The sequence below is a fragment of the Notamacropus eugenii genome, chromosome 3 (assembly GCF_028372415.1).
Source record: "Notamacropus eugenii isolate mMacEug1 chromosome 3, mMacEug1.pri_v2, whole genome shotgun sequence".
Lineage (NCBI taxonomy): Eukaryota > Metazoa > Chordata > Mammalia > Diprotodontia > Macropodidae > Notamacropus > Notamacropus eugenii.
Genome location: NC_092874.1, coordinates 207,304,695 through 207,323,744, shown reverse-complemented (window position 1 = coordinate 207,323,744; position 19,050 = coordinate 207,304,695). Strand labels below are relative to the sequence as shown.

The following is a 19,050-nucleotide window of genomic DNA, read 5'->3' as shown; positions in this document are numbered from 1 at the left end:
TTGATGAATATGTTATACAGGCATGAGTTAGACTATATAGCTTCTGAGGTCCCTCCCAACTCTGAAATTTTGAGATTCTGGGTTTCTATTTTACCCCTCCCTCGATAACAGAATGTTTTAATTAAGTTAGAGTCAATGTGATTCCACATAAAGCAACCCCTATGCGAAAGGCACTATGTTGGACACTATGTGGGATATGGAATTTAGACATGATCCCTGACCTCAAGGACCTCTTCCATCTCATAAGGGTGTTAAGATATGTTAGATAGTAAGAGTAACTCAGAGTAGAAGCATGAGCACATTAGGAGAAGTGTAAAGGAAGTTTCATGAGAGATCAGAGGAGACAGTTAACTTCTGGTGGAGGGGATGGGAGGAGATTCCATGGAGGAAACTTATTCCTGCCCTTCATTCTCTGGCTTGTCCCTAACTGCTGTTACCAGATTAGAGGATCATAGATTTAGCCCTAGAGGAGATCTTAGAGGATATTAGAACTCATTTTACAGATGAGGAAATGGGGTATAGAGAAATTAAGAAGAAAAATTGAGGAAGCACAGAGGGCACATAGCACAGCCCAGGAAGCACAGAGCACAGCCCAATGTGGCAGCGACAGGACCCTGAACAGACTTCAGGGAGCCACCAGCAGCAGCAGTTCCCAGATTGCTCAACCCACAAATGTCACAGACAGCTTCAAAGGTCAGTGGGAGGGCTTAGTCACACAGGAGAGGGGAGCAAGGTCTGGACCCCAGCAGCACCCACTGCAGCTGCAGCTTCCATTTTTGGAGCCCTCCACCTAAAGCCCCTGGGGGAATTGAGCAGCTGATCTGAATCTCAGCCCTGAGCTTGGCCCTGACAGAGAACTTAAAAGTCAAGTAATTGACTGGGAAAATGCCCAAAAAAGGGGAAAAGAATAAGACAATAGAAGGCTACTTTCTTGGTGAGTAGGTATTTTCTTCCATCCTTTCAGATTAGGAAGAACAATTTAGGTCTTCAAAGGAAGACTTAAAAGTCAAGGCTTCTGCATGCAAAACCTCCAAAATAAATATACAGTGGTCTCAGGTCATGGAGGAGCTCAAAAAGGATTTTGAAAATCAAGTAAGAGAGATTGAGGAAAAATTGAGAAGAGAAATGAGAGCGATGCAAGAAAAACATGAAAAGCAAGTCAACAGCTTGCTAAAGGAGACCCCAAAAAACACTGAAGAAATTAACACCTTAAAAAATAGACTAACTCAAATGACAAAAGAGGCCCAAAAAACCAATTAGGAGAAGAATGCTTTAAAAAGCAAAATTAGCCAAATGATAAAAGAGGTTCAAAAGCTGACTGAAGAAAATAGTTCTCTAAAAATTAGAATGGAGCAGATGGAAGCTAATGACTTTATGAGAAACCAAGAAATTATAAAACAAAACCAAAAGAATGAAAAAACAGGAGATAATGTGAAATACCTCAATGGAAAAACAACTGACCTGGAAAACAGATCCAGGAGAGACAAGTTAAAAATTATGGGACTACCTGAAAGCCATGATCAAAAAAAAAGAGTCTAGACATCATCTTTCATGAAATTATCAAGGAAAACTGCCCTGATATTCTAGAACCAGAGGGTAAAATAAATATAGGAAGAATTCACCAATCACTTCCTGAAAGAGATCCAAAAAGAGAAACTCTTAGTAATATTGTAGACAAAATCCAGATTTCCCAGGTCAAGGAGAAAATATTGCAAGCAATTAGAAAGAAGCAATTTGAGTATTGTGGAAAAACAATCAGGATAACACAAGATCTGGCACCTTCTACATTAAAGGATTGAAGGGCTTGGAATATGATATTCCAGAAGTCAAAGGAACTAGGATTAAAACCAAGAATCACCTACCCAGCAAAACTGAGTATAATACTTCAGGGGAAAAAAATGTCATTCAGTGATGCAGAGGACTTTCAAGCATTCTTGATGAAAAAACCAGACCTGAAAAAAAAAATATGACTTTCAAACACAAGAATTAAGAGAAGCATGAAAAGGGAGATTCTGGTGGGCCATTAATGTGCCAAGAGAATAACAGGTGGTTTCTTGCTGATGTTACATCATTTGAATACAACCATGCATTACCTAGTTGTCCTGGGGTATATGTTCGAGTACCAAAGTTTGTAGAATGGATAAAAAGTTTCAGGTCTCTTACATTAAACAGAAATACCCTGCCTTGATAGTTTTCTCATGCTATGCTAATTAATACTTCAGATCTTCAATGTATATACTCCCTGCCCTGATGTATCCATGCCTCCCCTTTATCATTTTCATCCAGACCCTCCCTAAAGGAAGCATAGTTCTTCCCCTCATTTTGTTTCAATACCATTGTAACACGCAAGCTGTTGATCTTGGCACCACCTCCCCAGGTAACTTAAGTTCCCTCTCCACAGCTAACTGTCACCCTTCTAATTTTAACAACCTCAAGTTTACTTGGTCCACACTTTTTCAGTTTATGTTTTTAAAACTGTCTCATTTATCTCTTATGATCCTCTCTATTTGTTTAGTCATAAACTTTTAACCATTAGGTATTTCTTTTTTTGACTGATGGTGAAAATGCTATCCACCTCCTGAGAAAGAACTGTGTGCTTTCAATGAAGATTGAGGCATATTGTTTTTCACTTTTTTCATGATTTTTTGTCTGTTTTTCTTTCACAATACGACTAATATGGAAATATTTTGCATTTGCATGAATGTATATGTATAACCTATATCAGATTGCTTACCATCTCAGGAGGGGGGAGGAGAAGGAAGAAGGGAAGGAATTTGGAACTCAAACTTTTTTAAAAAATGAATGTTAAAAAGTGTTTTAAATGTAATTAGGGAAAATATGATTTTTTAAAAGACATTTTATTTTTTATTCCTCTATTTTTTAAAGATATATTGTTAATTATGTATCTAAATTATGTGTCCATTTGGAATTTATATTGGTATATGGGTATGAGGTGTTGATCTAAAACTAAATTTCTGGCAAAATGCTTTCCCATTTTCCCAGAACTTTCTGTTGAATAACAAATCCCTGACCCCATAGTTGGGGTCTTTGCTTTCATTGAGCACTACGTTACTGCATTCATTTGCCTCTATATATTGTGTACTCAAAGTGTTCCACAGATCAGCTTTCCTACTTTTTAACTAGCTCCAAATACTTCTGATTACTATTTTGTTGCATTGTTTGAGATCTGGTACTACTAGGCCTCTTTCCTTTCCATTTAAAAAAAATTTTCTCTTGAGATTCTTGACCTTTTGTTTCTCCAGATGAATTTTGTTATGAGTATTTATGGGGTGAGAGATTTCAGAGCAAAACAACTGTGTAGAATTGAAATGATTAACTATAAAGTCAGGATAGGAAAGAGAAGAAAGTGAAGTTGGAAGATGAAGATGAAGGGAATGGAAGTCTCAGGTTTAAGAGAATAATTTAGGACAGGAGTGGGGAATCTGTAACCTTGAGGACATGTGGCCTTCACAAAGTTTGGATGCAGTCAAAGAGCCACACTTGAGGACCTAGAGGTCATATGTGGCCTCAAGGCTGCAGGTTCCCCACCCCTGGTTTAAGCAGAACAAGATGTAGGAAGAGATGAAGGCTTGGTAACTATAGTCAGATCATTAAAGTGGTGGAAAATTGTGGGTAAAGGTGACATTTAGTGTGTGACCATCCTTATGTGTGGATAAGTTAGAGTGAAAAGACAGGCCATGGAATTTAAGAAGGTTAAGAAATAAGGAGACTAGGGAGTTTAAGGAAACATAAATGTGATTTTTTTTTTGAGGAAGGAGGAAGAATGGCATAGAAGCTGATATAATCATGATTTAGATCAGATGAAAAATCTTGATTTAGTGGATTTCAAAAGAAAAGATTGCTAAGTGTTAGGAGTAAATGGATAGTCTGGAAGTGGCAATGAAAAGCAAGGAGCATTCTGCTTTTGCCTCTAGGACCATCGCGGGAGAGAGGAGATGACAGAAGGTAAAGCTAGTTATGGAGAGGATATACATGGATACAGTGTCATTAAGAAGAGTTAGGACTCTGAGAATGAGGAGATAGAGAGATAGTGAAAGAAAGAGGTTCAAGACAAAGAGGAGCTTTTTTTAAAATTATGGAATCAGGCTTCTATAGGGCACAGTGGAAGGGGTAGGCAGGGCTGTAGTAGGACATGTTTAGGAAAAGCTGAGTAGATTGGGGATGATGAGAAAGAGAGTGGGGGTTGAAGATAGTATAGGAATAGGGAGAGAAACAGGAAATGAGAGACTGTCAAGTCTGTTGGGGTAGTGGTTGCTAGCAGATGAATAATAATGATCACAGTTCCCAGGCATGTTATAGACAACGCTAGGTGAGACATGGGTCTGGATTGTCCCTGCCTGCTACTGTAGCCACTTCTCCATCAAGTGAAAGAATAGGGACAAAGGAGCAAAGAGGAGCCAAAACAAAGATCGGGGGGGTATCATCCACAGTTAGGGGCATGATACAGATGATGAGTCAGCAAAGTGGTAAGACAGGTAGGAGAACAGAGGGATAGCAGTGTTATAAGAAGGGAGGATATCCAAAAGGAGAGTGTGATTAAAAGTGTCAAATATCATAGAAAGATTTTGGATAAGGATTGAGAAAAGGTCATCACATTCAACAATTAAAAGTGAAACCATGCTACCCATCTCTGGACAGAGATGACGAATGACTGGAGGTATGGAATGAGACAGATTTTTTGGACATGGCCAAGAATTGGAATTTGTTTTGTTTAACTATGCATATTTGTTGCAAGGGCAACTAGGTGGTACAAGAAGATCTGAGTTCAAATCCAGCCCCAGATACTTACTATGTGACCCTCAGTAAGTCAGGGGTTTGTGTCAGTTTTCTCATCTGTAAAATGAGCTGGAGAAGGAAATGGCAAACTACTCCAATATCTTTGCCAGCAAAACACCAAATGTGGTCAGGAAGAGTTAAACAATGACTGAACAACAAAATTTGCCGCAAGACTGTGGCTTCCCTTTTTCTTTTCCAAAAGAGAGAAGAAAGGAAGACATGAAAGCTGAGGTTTGTTAAGGTTTTTGTTTGCTTTTTTTTTTTTTAAGAGAGAGAAATTTGTATATACTAATGACATTTCTCAAAGGATATTCTTTGTACAAGCAAAGATGTCAGGAGAACTAGAGACAGGACAAAATCTCTGTGATTTTTTTTCTGGCTCTCAGGTTCCGCCTCCATCAATTTTCTGGTCAGATGTAGGAGTTCGGGACTACATACCAGGAGATAGTTGTGCAATAGAGCCCCGCATTGAGGGAAAAATTGGATTTCTTTCTCTTCCCTATCCCCGATTTCCTCAATTAGCAGCATGGCTACCTGCCTAGAAGAAGACACTCCATTAAGAAGTTCAAGTCAATTCAGAGAGTTGGAGGTAGTGTGATGAAGCAAAAATACACACCCAAGACAGATAGACATACAGTGAGATAGTCACTTGAAACCAGAAGCACTTTCAAGTTGCATCATGTACCTGGTAGAAGGGAAGAAAGTCAGCTAAAAATTCAAGAGAGAGAGAGGCAAACAGGAGTTGAAATGAAGAAAAGACTACATGCAGAGAGTAGAGAAGGGACTTCAAGGAGTGGCAGTTCTGGAATTATGAGCTGTCTTGGTGGCATTTGTTTCTTTCATTGTTACTATTCCTCTTCTGTAGGTATTAGTGGGAGAGTCAGCTCAAATTTCTTGGGAGAGAAGAAATGTTTTATAACTACTGTTCTAAGTTTAGTAAATATCTTTTGCTAAAAACTAATTGTGTGGGCTGGCTGATTGTAAATTGGTTGGTTATTGTCCTTCGTTCTGAAAGAGGACCAAAATGACATCACTATGTTAAGAGTCAAGTTTCATTGTGTCTGACAGTAGCTGATCAGACCAATTCAAGCTCAGAATGCTCCACCACAGGTCAGGCACAAATAGTCCATGTGAATATTTGGGGTGGATACTCCAAATTTGGGCATCCTGTGTTTCCTTTGAGCTGTCTCAATTCTGCCTTGTTCATAGAGCATAGCACCTTCTCTGATGTGGGCACACCATGATGAGCAGGCCTGTGCCAGGGTCTCCCATGTCACACAATCAATTCCAAAGTTCTTAAGAGACACCTTGAGAGTACCCTCTGTACTTGTTCTTCTGACTACAATTTGAGCGCTTGCCCTGTGTAAGTTCTCCATTAAATAGTCTTTTGGGCAAATTTACATTTTGCATTCAAATAATAACCCATCAGAGTTGAACTACCTAAAGCAGAATTTAAATGCTTGCAGTTTAGTTGAGTAGAGACCTTAGTGTCTGCCACCTTATCCTTCCAGGTAATCTTCAAAATCTTCCTAATTCAAATGGAACTGATTCAGTTTCCTGGCATGGCACTGGTATACCATCCAGGTCTCATAGGCATACAACAACGAGGTCGGCACAAGAGGTATTTAACTACCAAACTGAAGATCTACAGAACCATTGTGCTGACCTCGTTGTTGTAGGTTAATTGGAAGAATACAGTGGATGCCTGTCACAAATGCAAGTGCAAGTTGAGGAGCAACCCTGAGGGGGTGCTACACTGAGGTTCAAGGAATGTGTACATCAACTTCTAGAACTATAGCTACATATAGAAACATCTTCCATCTCTGATACATATTAAACTCTTTTAGGAACTGGATTTTTAATAGTGTTCTAACAACTTTTAACTCTAAATGGCTTTGACAAAGGCCAAGAGTAATGGCCATAAGGTATATTCTTGTGAAAAGACAATAGAGTCTTTGTATTAAGGAGTTTTAAGGAGTTCTCCCTTGAGATTCAACATAAAAACGTTTGCCTAGATTCTAGGAGTGAGAATAAACCACTTCAAGATCCTAATAGGGAGAAAGGGGCCTTAACTTACAAGTATGTAGAAATATGTGTGTATTCATTCTTTATCAAGCAATATTGATTTGTTTACATTCACAAAGGAAAGATGACATTTGCAGTTATAAAAACCCTAAATAGCAAATATATTCTTAAATACATGATGAAAAGAGGCCTAGCATCTCCCCAGCAGACAGCTGGATATGCATTTGTGCTAGTTGTAATTTAGTTGACACTAACTAAACACTTGCCTTCCTTTTCTACCTCAACTGATTAAAACTTCCTTGCAACAAAAATAAAAAATAAAAAAACTGATACAGTGACCACATCTGACAATGTTTGTAACGGTTTGTTTTCAGATCAAGAGAACACAGGTATGTTTCATACATCTGTTTCATGATTGTTCATATTTCAAAATCTGTTCTCTGGGACCATTATTGGTTTTTCAATTCCTCAGCATTTGGTTTCATTTACACTTTTGTAGTTACCGTTTATATTATTCTGGTTTGGTTTTATGACTATGAGACAGAGGAGACACTAGCATAGGACCACCAGGCTGGGGATTGCCTGCATCAAGGAAGGCTCTGTGCTCTATGAACAAAGCAGAACTGAAGTAGCTTAAGGAAAATGTGAGATGCTCAAAGATAGCTCCATCTAAATGTTCAGATGGACTACTTGTGCCTGACTTGTGGCAGGGTCTTCGAGCTTGTGTTGGACTGATCAGTCACAATTGAAACACACTATATCCTAACCCTAGCATTATGATATCATTAGTGCTTTTCAAATATGAAGGGCAAATAATAATTTCACTCTTCATAAACTCATATACATATTTTTCATGTTTCCCAGAATTCCTTATATTTATCATTTCCTACTACAAATAATATTCTATTACCTGCATATTCCACAGTTTGTTCAGCTAGTCCTCAATTGATGGTACCCACTTTGTTTCCAATTCTTTTATTCTATACACAAAAAAATTGTACCATGGATATTTTGACACATGCAGGATCTTTATTTCTGTCTAGACTTCTTTGGAGCATTTGTTATGTTAGTGATTTGGAGAATACAATCTAGAAACTTTTCTTGCATAATTCTAAGAAATTGACCAATTCACAACTTCACCAATGATTAGTGTACATCTCTTCTCAAAGGTCTCTTAACATTGTTTCTTGAATCTTTTTTGTCTTCTTTTGACACTCCTGCAAGGGCCTGAGGTAAAACTTAAAAGAGTTGTTTTCATTTGCATTTTTCTTACAATTAATAATTTAGAACATATTTTTGTACAGTCATTGACAACTTGGAATTCTTTTTTTTGGAAAATTGTTGATCTTCTTTAACCTCTTGTTAAGGAATGGTTCTTGTGATTTTCCATTTCTTCTGTTTGCCTAGACACATCTTTCTGAATTTTATTTCAGCAGTGGCAACATTCTAAAGTGACTGCTTTGGAAGGGATATCATTCATTTAGATGTATGGGCTCTAATAAGTTTCCTTCAACAGTCAAAGAGTTTCCAATTTATTGGTGAGGGTGTCAGTCATGTCTGACTCTTCACGACACCATTTGGGGTTTTCTTGGCAAAGATACTGGAGTGATTTGCAAACAGGATTAGGTGACTTGCTCACAGTCATACAACTAGTAATCATCTGTGGCCAGATTTGAACTCAAGAAGATGAGTCTTCCTAATTCAAAGCCCCGTGTATGTACTTTGCCATCAAGCTGCCCCATTGGAGAGGGGGCCTCTTCCACAAATGTAAAACAATAGCCTCTTCTCTGGATCTTAGTGGGGATCTTAGAAGCTTAGGAATTAGAGCTGAAAGAGGCTTTCGTGACCATCAAATCTAGCTCTCTCATTAAGAGGTTAAGTAATTGCTAATTACACAAATTGTAAGGAGAGTGACAATCTTGAGTTACTCGTTGATAGGTTGTATAAAATGGCAACTAAGGAAATTTGAGTTCTGATTTGCCCTTAGGTTTATTTTTCAAATGAGTTTTGCTTCTTTTTAGATTGTTATCCACCAGTTTGGGTCCCTACTCCTTGGTCAACCTTGGAGAGAAGACAACAGGACTTGAAAGCGGAACGAGGAGAGCTGAGCACAATGACAGCGGGCTGGCTGCAGGGGTGCCTTTGCCCGGGAGGCCCTCCATTAACCTCGGGTGGATGACACGGTAGCAGCGCTGGGCCACCAAACGTAAATCCTTGGAGCGCTGAGACCTTCGATTCGGTCTTGGGTGCCCAGGGTGCCAGAGCCCAGCCGTTTTGCTCACTCGAACGAAACTGAACGACTTCTGCCATCTCTCCCAACTCCGAGACTTCCTCATTTCTGGGATTTCACTCGGAGGGTGCCCAGGAGTCAGAAAGCACGGGTTCGAAGTCCCGATCCTCCACAGCCTAACCGTATACATCCTTCGCCCTTGGGGTCCTTCTCGGGGGAGGCAACCCGCCCGACCTCTTTCTCCTTTAAAGGCGAGCTGGAGCCTGGCCTGGTGGGAGGGGTCTGGGGCGGGTGAAGGAAGAAGGAAGAAAAAAGGAAGTGAGACTTCCGCGAAGAGGTGGCTCCTACTTTAGCCATTTGGAACCTCCGGCTGCTCTCCACCGCTGCGAACTCCCTGGTCCCCGGGATTTTGACGGCTCGAGCAGTAAGTGTCCTCGCCCTGGGGATCGCCACGGCCTGTGCAGGCAGGAGCTCCGGTCCGGAGCGCGCCCTGGCTCCCCGGCCTGCCCTGTCGGGGTCCCCGGCGTGCCCCGGGGGTGGAGGATGGGGACTGGCAGGGCGAGTATGTGGGAGCGGAGCCGGGGTCGGAGCCGGGCTGTACCCATCCCCATTCCAGGCCCGTTTGGTTCGTCCGGCCTGCCTTTGTCCCGCGCGCGCTCACATCTGCCCCGCGGGCTTTCTCTCGCTGCTGTGGCGCGAATTCTCCAGGCCCCCCACCCCACTTCTGTCCTTAGCTGACCCAGGGTGCTCAGCCTGCTGTGTGCCAGGCACTGTGCTAAGCGCTGGGGATCAAAAAAAAGAAAAAGGCCAAAGTACTGACCTTGCCTTCGAGAAGCTCAGGGTGTAATGGGGAGAAAATATGCAAACAACTACGTCCATACACACCGTGTAAATGGGAGATAATCTAAGAGGGAAAGCATTAGTGGGGATGGGGGGGGTGGGTGCCGGGGGAAATGGGAAAAGCCTCTTGTAGAGGTTGGGATTTATGCTGTCTTAAAAGACAGGGAAACCAGGAGACAGGAGGGAGATCATGGCAGGCAGTGCAAAGGCATGAATGAAGTCAGGAGTAGCTAGCAACAGCACTAGGTGAAGGATAGTGAAGTATAAGAAAACTGAAAGGGTAGGAAGGGATCCGGTTGTGAAGTTTTAAAAGTCAAAGAAAGGACTTTTTATCTGATTCTCCAAGTAATCAGGGAACCGCTGGAGTTTATTGAATAAAGGAGTGAATTGGTCACTCCCGTGCTCAAAGAAATTCGCTTTCACAGTAGAGTGGAAGATGGACTGGAGTAGGGAGAGACTTATGGCCGGCAGACACCAGCAGAGTGCTGAAGTCCAGGTGAGGGGTGATGAGAGAGTGTCTCAGGGTACAGCCACTAGGATACTGCCACCCAGCTTCCACAAAGGAAAGAAGGTATGCATTCAAGAGAAGTTTTGAAGGTAGAAATAAGGCCAACAGATTAGATATTTGGAGTGAATGCAACTCAGGAGACAAGGATGACACCTAGACTAACTGGGTAATTTGGAAGAGGAGAGATTTTAAGGGAAATGAGAATGTGTTCTGTTTTGGACATGCTGTCTAATGGACATTCATTTGCTAGATATTCAATAGGCAAGACTGGAGGTCTAGAGATGTTAGGGGTGGATAAGTGGTTCTGAGAATTATCTGAATAAAGATGATAATTGACTCCACCTAATGTCATCACCAAGCATGATATTATAGAGGGAGAAGAGGGCCAAAGATGGAACCCTGGGAGATACCGAACATTAGTGGATATGGCCTGGATAAAAACCTATAAAGGAGACCAAGAAGGACCAGTCAGGCAAGTAAGAGAAGCACTGTTACCAAAAACAAAACAAAACCATTGACAGTGGCATCAGCTACCAAGAGGTCAAGAGAGAGGAAGAATGAGAAAGACCGTTGGATTTGGCAATGTAGAAGTTATTAGCATCTTTGGAAAGAACAGTTTCTATTGAATGAAGCCAGACTGCCGAGGGTTTGGAAGAGAGTAAAAGGAAAGGAAATGGAGGAACCTATTGTATATGGCTTTCTCAAGGAATTAATCCTGAAAAAGGAGAGATATTGAACTAGTAAATGAGGTTGTTTTGTTCTGAAGGATAGGCAATAGGGAAGGAACCTACAGACAGTGAGATTGAAGATTACTGATAAAGTGAGGGTGTTCAAGCTGACCATTTACTGGAGAAGATAGGATAGAATGAGATCAAGGGCATATGTAGAGGGGTGCTACTCCATAAGGAGAATGGCCACTGTTTGGGGCAGGAGAAGATGGGTCCCAGCAGACCTACAGACCAAAACTGCTGGAATCCTGCCTCCAACACTTTACTAGCTGTGTAATCCTGAGCAAGTCCCTCCGAGCCTTCTGACTCTTTCATAAAGCAGAGGGCATGCTCGTTCATGCCTTTGAGACTTACATCACAGGGTTATGAGAATCAGAGGACATACATATATAAAGTACAAAGGGCTATGTAAATATTAACCATTATCAGAATTTATCACGGTCAGGCCCAATTGAAGTGCACCCTATGGGTTAATTGTTTACCCAAGCTACATTTAGGTCAACCTAGAAACAATTCCAGTGTTAATTTACATTTCTATTAATAATTTGGATCAACTTCAGTATAAGAATGAGGAAGTATGGTTAGACAGCATTTTATTTGAAAAAAGATCTGGGGTTTTAGTGGACTGCAAGCTCAATATTAGTAAATAATATGAGGTGTCAGCCCCCAAAACCTAATGCAATTGTAGATGTTTTGTAAAAAGGCATAATATCTATCACCACAGAAGTAACAGTTCTTTCTTCTCTATCCTAGTCAGACCTTATATGGTGTCTTGGGTTTAGTTCTAGGCACTACAATTTAAGAAATGACATTGATAAACTAGGAGAGCATTCAGAATGGTACCTAGGATGGTGAAGGCCTTGAAATCATGCCATGTGAAGGAACTGAGGAAGAGACAGGAGACAGGAGCCTGCAGACAGGTAGAGACGAGTTAGGGTGGATGTGATAAGTGACAGTTATACAGAGTTTCCCAAAAGTGTTAGTGAGGTTTCAAGTTTTAATAACACTTTAAGGTTTCAAAGTGATAATTGTGTTGAAGTATTTGAAGAAATGTGAATAGATTTGTTCTTCCTGACCTCTAAAGGGTAGAAAGAACTAGAAAGAATGATCAGAAGTTTTAAAGAATCAGATATAGATATATAAGTTCCAAACAGTTCGAACTATTCAGAAAGCATATTGGAATGCTTCTGGAGCTGGAATGCTTCTGAAATGCTGCATTTTAATTCTAACGTTTTGTTTTTGTACTGGATCTCTGATTCCATTAGTATAGGGAACTACCTCTACTAATGCTGACCTGCACCTTCTCAGCAACTATTAGTTTAGAGAGTTGCCTGGGCCATTGAAAGATTAAGTGACTTGCCTAGAGTCACACATCTGATATGTGTCAGAATCAAAATTTTGGCTTGTATCTTTCCAACTCTGAGGTCATGCACTGTACTAAGCTTATCCCAATTCATTTAAATTCATCAAGCATTTATTAAGGTTTGTTATGTGTCAGGCACTGTACAAGGGGCTGGAGATAAAGTCATTCAACAAGCACTTATTAAGCTCTTACTGTGTACCAGGATGAAGAAATGGCAAACCATTCTGATATCTTTGCCAAGAAAACCCCATTGGTGTGCTATGGTCCATGAGGTCATGAAGAGTCAGACATAACTGAACAACAACAGTGTATCAGGCATTATGCTAAGCACTAAGGATACAAAGATACAAAAATAGCCCCTGCTCCCAAAGGCGTCACATTTTAATGTGGGAGACAATGTACATAAATACTAAGCAAAATAATCTCAAAAGAAAGGAACTATTAAAGGACTGGTGGACTGGAAAAGCCTCCTACAGAAGGTAGGATATAAAATGAATCTTGAAGGAAGCCAGGGAATCCAGAAGGCAGAGGTGAGGCAGTAAAATTTTCCAAGCATGGGGGACAACTAATGCCAAGGGAGATAGCAGGTCATGTGAGGATAGCAAGTAGGACAGTGAAACAGGATTGTAGAGTCTTTGGTGGAGAATATAGTATAAGAAGACTGGAAAGGTAGAAAGGGGCCAGTTTGTTGAGTAATGGAATGACTTGGTCAGACTTTAGGGAAATCACTTTGAGGGGCAGCTAGGAGGCACAGTGTATAGAGCACCAGCTCTGGAGTTAGGAGTACCTGAGTTCAAATCTGACCTCAGATACTTACTAGCTGTGTGACCCTGGACAATTCACTTAACCCTGATTGCCTCCCCCCAAAAAATCACTTTGTCAGCTAAGTAGAGGATAGATTGGAGTAGGGCAGCTAGGTGGTGCAGTGGATAAAGCACCAGTGCAGGAGTCAAGAGGACCTGAGTTCAAATCTCACCTCAGACACTTGACACTCACTACCTGTGTGACCTTGGACAAGTCCCTTAACTCCAACTGCCTCATCCTGGGTCATCCTGATGAATATCTGATCACTGGATTCAGATGACTGTGGAGGAGAAGTGAGGCTGGTGACCTGCACAGCCCGCCTTCACTCAAAACAGTCAAGTGCAAGTCATGTCACTATTTCTCGGATGACATAGTCTTCTTTGGCAAGGAAGGATGAACACACCTGCACCAGATTGGAATGGGAATAGATATGAATCAGGGAGACCAATTAGAAAGCTATTCAGACAAATAGATAAGGCCTTGTACTGAGGTGATAACTATTTGAGCATAGAGAGAGGGACATTCAATTCAATAAACATTTCTTAAGTACCTATTATTGTGCTAAGTGCTGGACACATAGGAAAGATGTTGTGATGGTAGAAAGACAAGATTTGGCTACTGACTGGATGAAGTGAAAAAGAAGATAGTAGTGCCCTCACCAGTAATAGGGAATTTGGGAAGAGGGGATGGTTTTTGGGGAAGGACAATGAACTCTCTTTTGAACGTGGTGAGTTTGATATACTTGCAAGACATTCAGTTCAAGAAACTCAAAGTTAGTGATATGGGCTGGAGCTGAGGAGAAAAGGACTGGACTTTTAAATCTGAAATCATTTAAAGAGATGCTGTTTGAACCCAAAGGAACTGATAAGATCACCAAGGGAAAGAACAGAGAGAGAAAAGAAGAGGGCTTAGGACAGAACTTTGGGGTGTACTTTGGTGTGCATGACCTGGATAAAAATCTAGCAAGGGAGACATAGAAAAGACAGAGAAGTGCCAGGAGAGGGCACTGTCATGTAAACCTAGAGAGGACAGAGTATCCAGAAGGAAAGCATTGTCAAAGGGACTGCAGAGAATTTGAGAGGGATCAGGTTTGAAAAAAAGACCATGAGATCATTGATAACTTCAGAGAGTTTCAGTTAATCACACTGCAAGTGGCTTAGAAGTAAAAGGAGAAACCACATTAAAAAATGCTCCAAATCACTAGTGATAAAAGAAATGAAAATTAAAAGAATGTTGAAGTTTTACCTCACACCCTGCAAATTGACAAAAATGGCAAAAAACGGCAACATAAATTTGGAAGCTGAGCAGATGGGCACACGCTCATTGTTGGTGGAGCTGTGAAATGGTTCAGCCATTTTAGAAGGCAATTTGGAACCATGCAAATAAAGTGACTAAAATGTCCATATCCTGTGAACCAGAGATTTCATATGCCCCAAGGAAGCCATTGATAAGAAAAAAAGGCCCCATATGCTCTAAAATATTTATAGCAGTACTTTTTGTTATTGCTAAGAATTGAAAATAAAGTAGATGCCCATCAGTTTGGAAATAGCTAAACAAATTATGATACATGAATGTAATGGAATACAACTGTGTTGTAAGAAGTGATGGAAGAGAAACTTGGAAAGATCTACATGAACTGATTCAGAGAGAAGTAAGCAGAACCAAGAAAACAGTATATACACAGTAACTACAATGTAAATGGAAAGAACAAAACCAAAAAATTAAAAGTAAAATTATGAAAATCAAGGGGGACTCAAATGAAGAGGAACAAGAAAACCTACCCCTTCATGGAGATAAGAGGTCCGCAGGTGTTACACATTGCACATGTTTTCAGACTTTCTCAATGTAGCTCAATCATGCTGACTTTCCTCTCCCTTTCTCTTTAAAAAAATACTATTTGTCATATAGGATGGCTCTCTGGTAGGGGGAGAGGGAAGGATACATGGGACACTATGGGACTATAAGAACAGAAAATATCAATAAAAAAATTTTTAAAAGAAGTGAGAGGAGAGCAATTGGAAGTGCCTGGTGTAAATTACTTTCTTAAAGAGTTTAGCTAAGGAGAGGAAGGATTTAGAAGGATTTAGAACAGTAGCTAGCAGGGATGGAGAGATGAAGTGAAAGTTTTTAAGGATGATAGAGATGTAGGTATATTTATAAGCTGCAGGGTTCAGTAAAGTAACTAGGAGGAGATTGAAGATAAGAGATACAAAGACAAAAATGAACCTAGTTCCTCTTATACACTACTAAAAGGCAACAACATGCACACTAGTAAGTAAACACACATACACAAATATGTGTGTGTGTGTAATTACTTAGGGGCTTGAGGAGAGTGCTAACAACTAGGGATTCAGATAAGTGGTGGTACCTGAATGGCTAGTGTTCACAAGAGGAGGGAGTGAAAAAAGAATGTTTTAGGATTTGAGAAAGCCTGTCTAAAGGAGGGAAATGATATTGTCAGACTTTAAGAATAGTAATTTGACAAGTGTGTGGATGATGGATTGGGGGAGAGAGAGAGAAAGACCTGGAGACTAGTTAGTCATTCACGTTGCAATGGTCTAGGTAAGTGGTAATGAGTGAGTGGTCTTGGATGGTGGCAAAATAAGTAGGAAAAGGGGCCCAGATATCAGAGATGACAAAGAGGTAAGATTAACAAAACTTGCTCTAGGATCCAGGCAGGACCTGGTAATCAGTGACATTTACACTTTCTCCCACCCTCCAACCTCTAGATCTTGACACCCAGGAGGCCCCCAACACAGTCCATTTCTGTAGCTGATGTCCTCTCCAGATAACAACAAGTAAGCTGGATCTCATCTTTTCTACAGTGAGAAGATCAAAGAAGAAGATTACCCTAGCTTTATACCAAAAAGAGACACCTAGTACTGGAAATTGAGCATGAGCAGAGCCACTAAAAGCAAGAGTAAAACTTTTGGAACAGGATGATGGCTATAGAGCTAATGGTGGTTGCAGATCTGAATCCCCAGATCCAGACTTTATGGGAGAAAGAAGGGCCTCTAGAAAAAAACCTAAAAGAGAATTCAATCCAGACTCAAGAATCTGTCCTACAGAATGATAAAGCTGCTTCCGAGAGCTGAGACAGTGCTTTAGAAGTCTCCAGTACCAGGAGTCAGCTAGTCCCCAGGAGACCCTTAGCCAATTTAGGGAGCTTTGCCATCGGTTGGTTGCAGCCAGAGATCCACACAAAGGAGCTGTTAGAGCTGTTGCTGCTGGAGCAGTTCATGAATGTTCTGCCTGAGGAGACAAAGACCAGGGTTCAAAAGCATTCCCCAAGGAGCATCAAGGAGGCAGTAACATTGGAAGAAGATTAGCAGAGCCCACTTACAAGACAGAGAAAAGGAGACAAAGAATATTTCTGATTTGGACAGGGAAGTTACAGTCCATGAGCAGGGGGAACAGGAAGTACTCTCAGAGAAGGCAGTACCCTTGAGAAGAGCAGCCGAAGCATTAAGCTTCCATCTGGAGCCAGCAAAGCCCTAGTGTATGGGGGGTTCCAGGAAGAGAAATTGTGGAGTACCCACCCACAACTACAGGAACCACTGAGCTCTGACCCTGAAGAAAGAGTTTCAGCCTGTTCAGGAGAGGACCCTCCCTGCTCACCAGGTTCCTGTACTTCCTGAAGAGAGACCTACCAGAGTCTCAGTCTTGTGACATTTGAGGATATGGCCATGTATTTCTCTCAGGAAGAATAGCCGTTATTGGGCTCCATTCAGAAGGACCTCTACAAGAATGTCATGCAACAGACTTACAGCAATATGATTTCAGTAGCACTGTTTCTGATTCCCAAACCTGAACTGATATCCTCTTTGGAACAAGAGGAAGAGCCATGTGTTACAAATTCTAAGGAATCCAAAGAGATCCCAAAAGATTCTAATACAGAAATGACTGATTCTTCTATTTATCCTAATGAGGATAAGGCTATGAATGAGAATGAAAAGCCTAAGGCAGTACATTATATTCCCTTAGAAGTATAAGCACTAGATAGTACTTCATCTGTATCTAAAAAGACTAATGAGAAAGTTCTCCAGAGGGCAGAATTGAAAGAAGTTCATGAAAAGCAGCATGGGGAAGGAAAGCCATAGTAAAATGTGCCTGTAGGAAGATGGAAGAAATTTGCTTCCTGGAAAAAAAGTCTATGAAAACTCATGAAGGTCCACAAGAAAATCTACACAGGAGAAAAATCTTTCAAATGTCATATATGTGAGAAAAGCTTCAAAATTAGCTCTGATCTTATTAAGTACCAGAGAGTCTACACTGAAGAAAGACCCTATAAATGTCAAGAATGTGATAAAAGATTCCAATGGAGCTCAGATATTAACAAACACTTGATGACATATCAGGAAATTAAGCCACATAGATGCTCCTGGTATGGGAAAAGCCTCAGTCAAAGCACAAACCTTCTTACTCACCAAAGAACACACACAGGAGAGAAACCCTTTAAGTGTCATGAATGTGGAAAAAGATTCAGTCAGAACTCCCATCTCATTAAGCCCCAAAGAACCCATATGGGTGAGCAACCCTATAAGTGTAGTATGTGTGGAAGGAACTTCAGTAGGCGTTCAAGCCTTCTAAGACACCAGAAACTCCACAGAGAACAGGAAACAGTCAGGGTCATTGTTCTGAAGGAAAACTCCAAGTGGAGCTGAACCCTTGAAAGAACATAGATTTATATAAATTTATCAATATTTGAAAAATGTTAAAGTTAAACCTCTTTTTTTCTCCAAAGGGAATTTAAATAGACTGTGCAAGAGGGAATGGCAATATTTATGGTACATAATGACTTTTTTATGACAAAAAAATTCTTCATAGGACAGCTATACTAGGATTGTGTATGACAAAATAGTAAGTATACATACCAAAACCCAACTCTTCAAACAGCAGAGGCTGTCTGAAACCAAAGAATAATCTTCATACACATACAGTGTGGAAAGTTAAAATTGCTATCAGAAATAGCATTTCCTAAAACAAAGGGCACAAGCACACACACTCACGCATGCACACACACACACACACACACACACAATCATTATCTTCACTGTTGCAAGTACACCCATTTCCTATTCCAAATTCTGAGCAGCAGAGATATCCTAAATTATGATTTTCCCAAGCATTTCAACAAGATTTTCTCTTGGACCTCTTGCTTATAAACACCATACACAAGATTGACTACTTTAACTTCTTGCCTTAACCTCTTAACCTTTAGCAGTCAAATCCTGTTGGTTCATTTTTTGCTTATTTAGTCTGCAGAAAAAGCTATGAAGTAAAAAAATGTCAGTCTCTTAACTGATAATTTATGGAAGATGATAGATAGCAAGCTATTCTCCATTTCTAATGAAACAAAATTGCATTGGAATTTACCTCAGGAAGGAGAACTGCAATTAGATATGAGGAATAATTTTCCAGTAAATATGTAACCAGCCTTTGGAAGGAATTCACAAAGGAAGGTAGAGAATTTCCTTACCTGGGAAAGTGAACAAGAGGATGGAGCAGCCTTTTGCAAAAGAGCACTTGCCTAAGGCCCAAAAGAAAAAGAATCAGCAGTCTGTTACCTTTTAGTAAATATTCCATGAGAAACTGGAAACTTATTTATTATAAACAAGATCCTGTCTTCTCTTAGCTTCATGATATGGAGAACACTTAAAATGTTTGGGTACGAAAGGGATAGTTTGGCCACTGGTATTGTTAAAAATGGTAGTAAGGTCAGAAAAGCAATATGTCACCATTAACTGTGTTACAT

General features: G+C 40.5%; 1 pseudogene; it reads left to right on the top strand.

The window, feature by feature from the left end:
* Positions 1-9,386: 9,386 nt before the first annotated feature.
* LOC140533843 (zinc finger protein 75D-like) lies at positions 9,387-18,086 on the top strand (annotated as a pseudogene).
* The last annotated feature ends 964 nt before the right edge of the window (positions 18,087-19,050 follow it).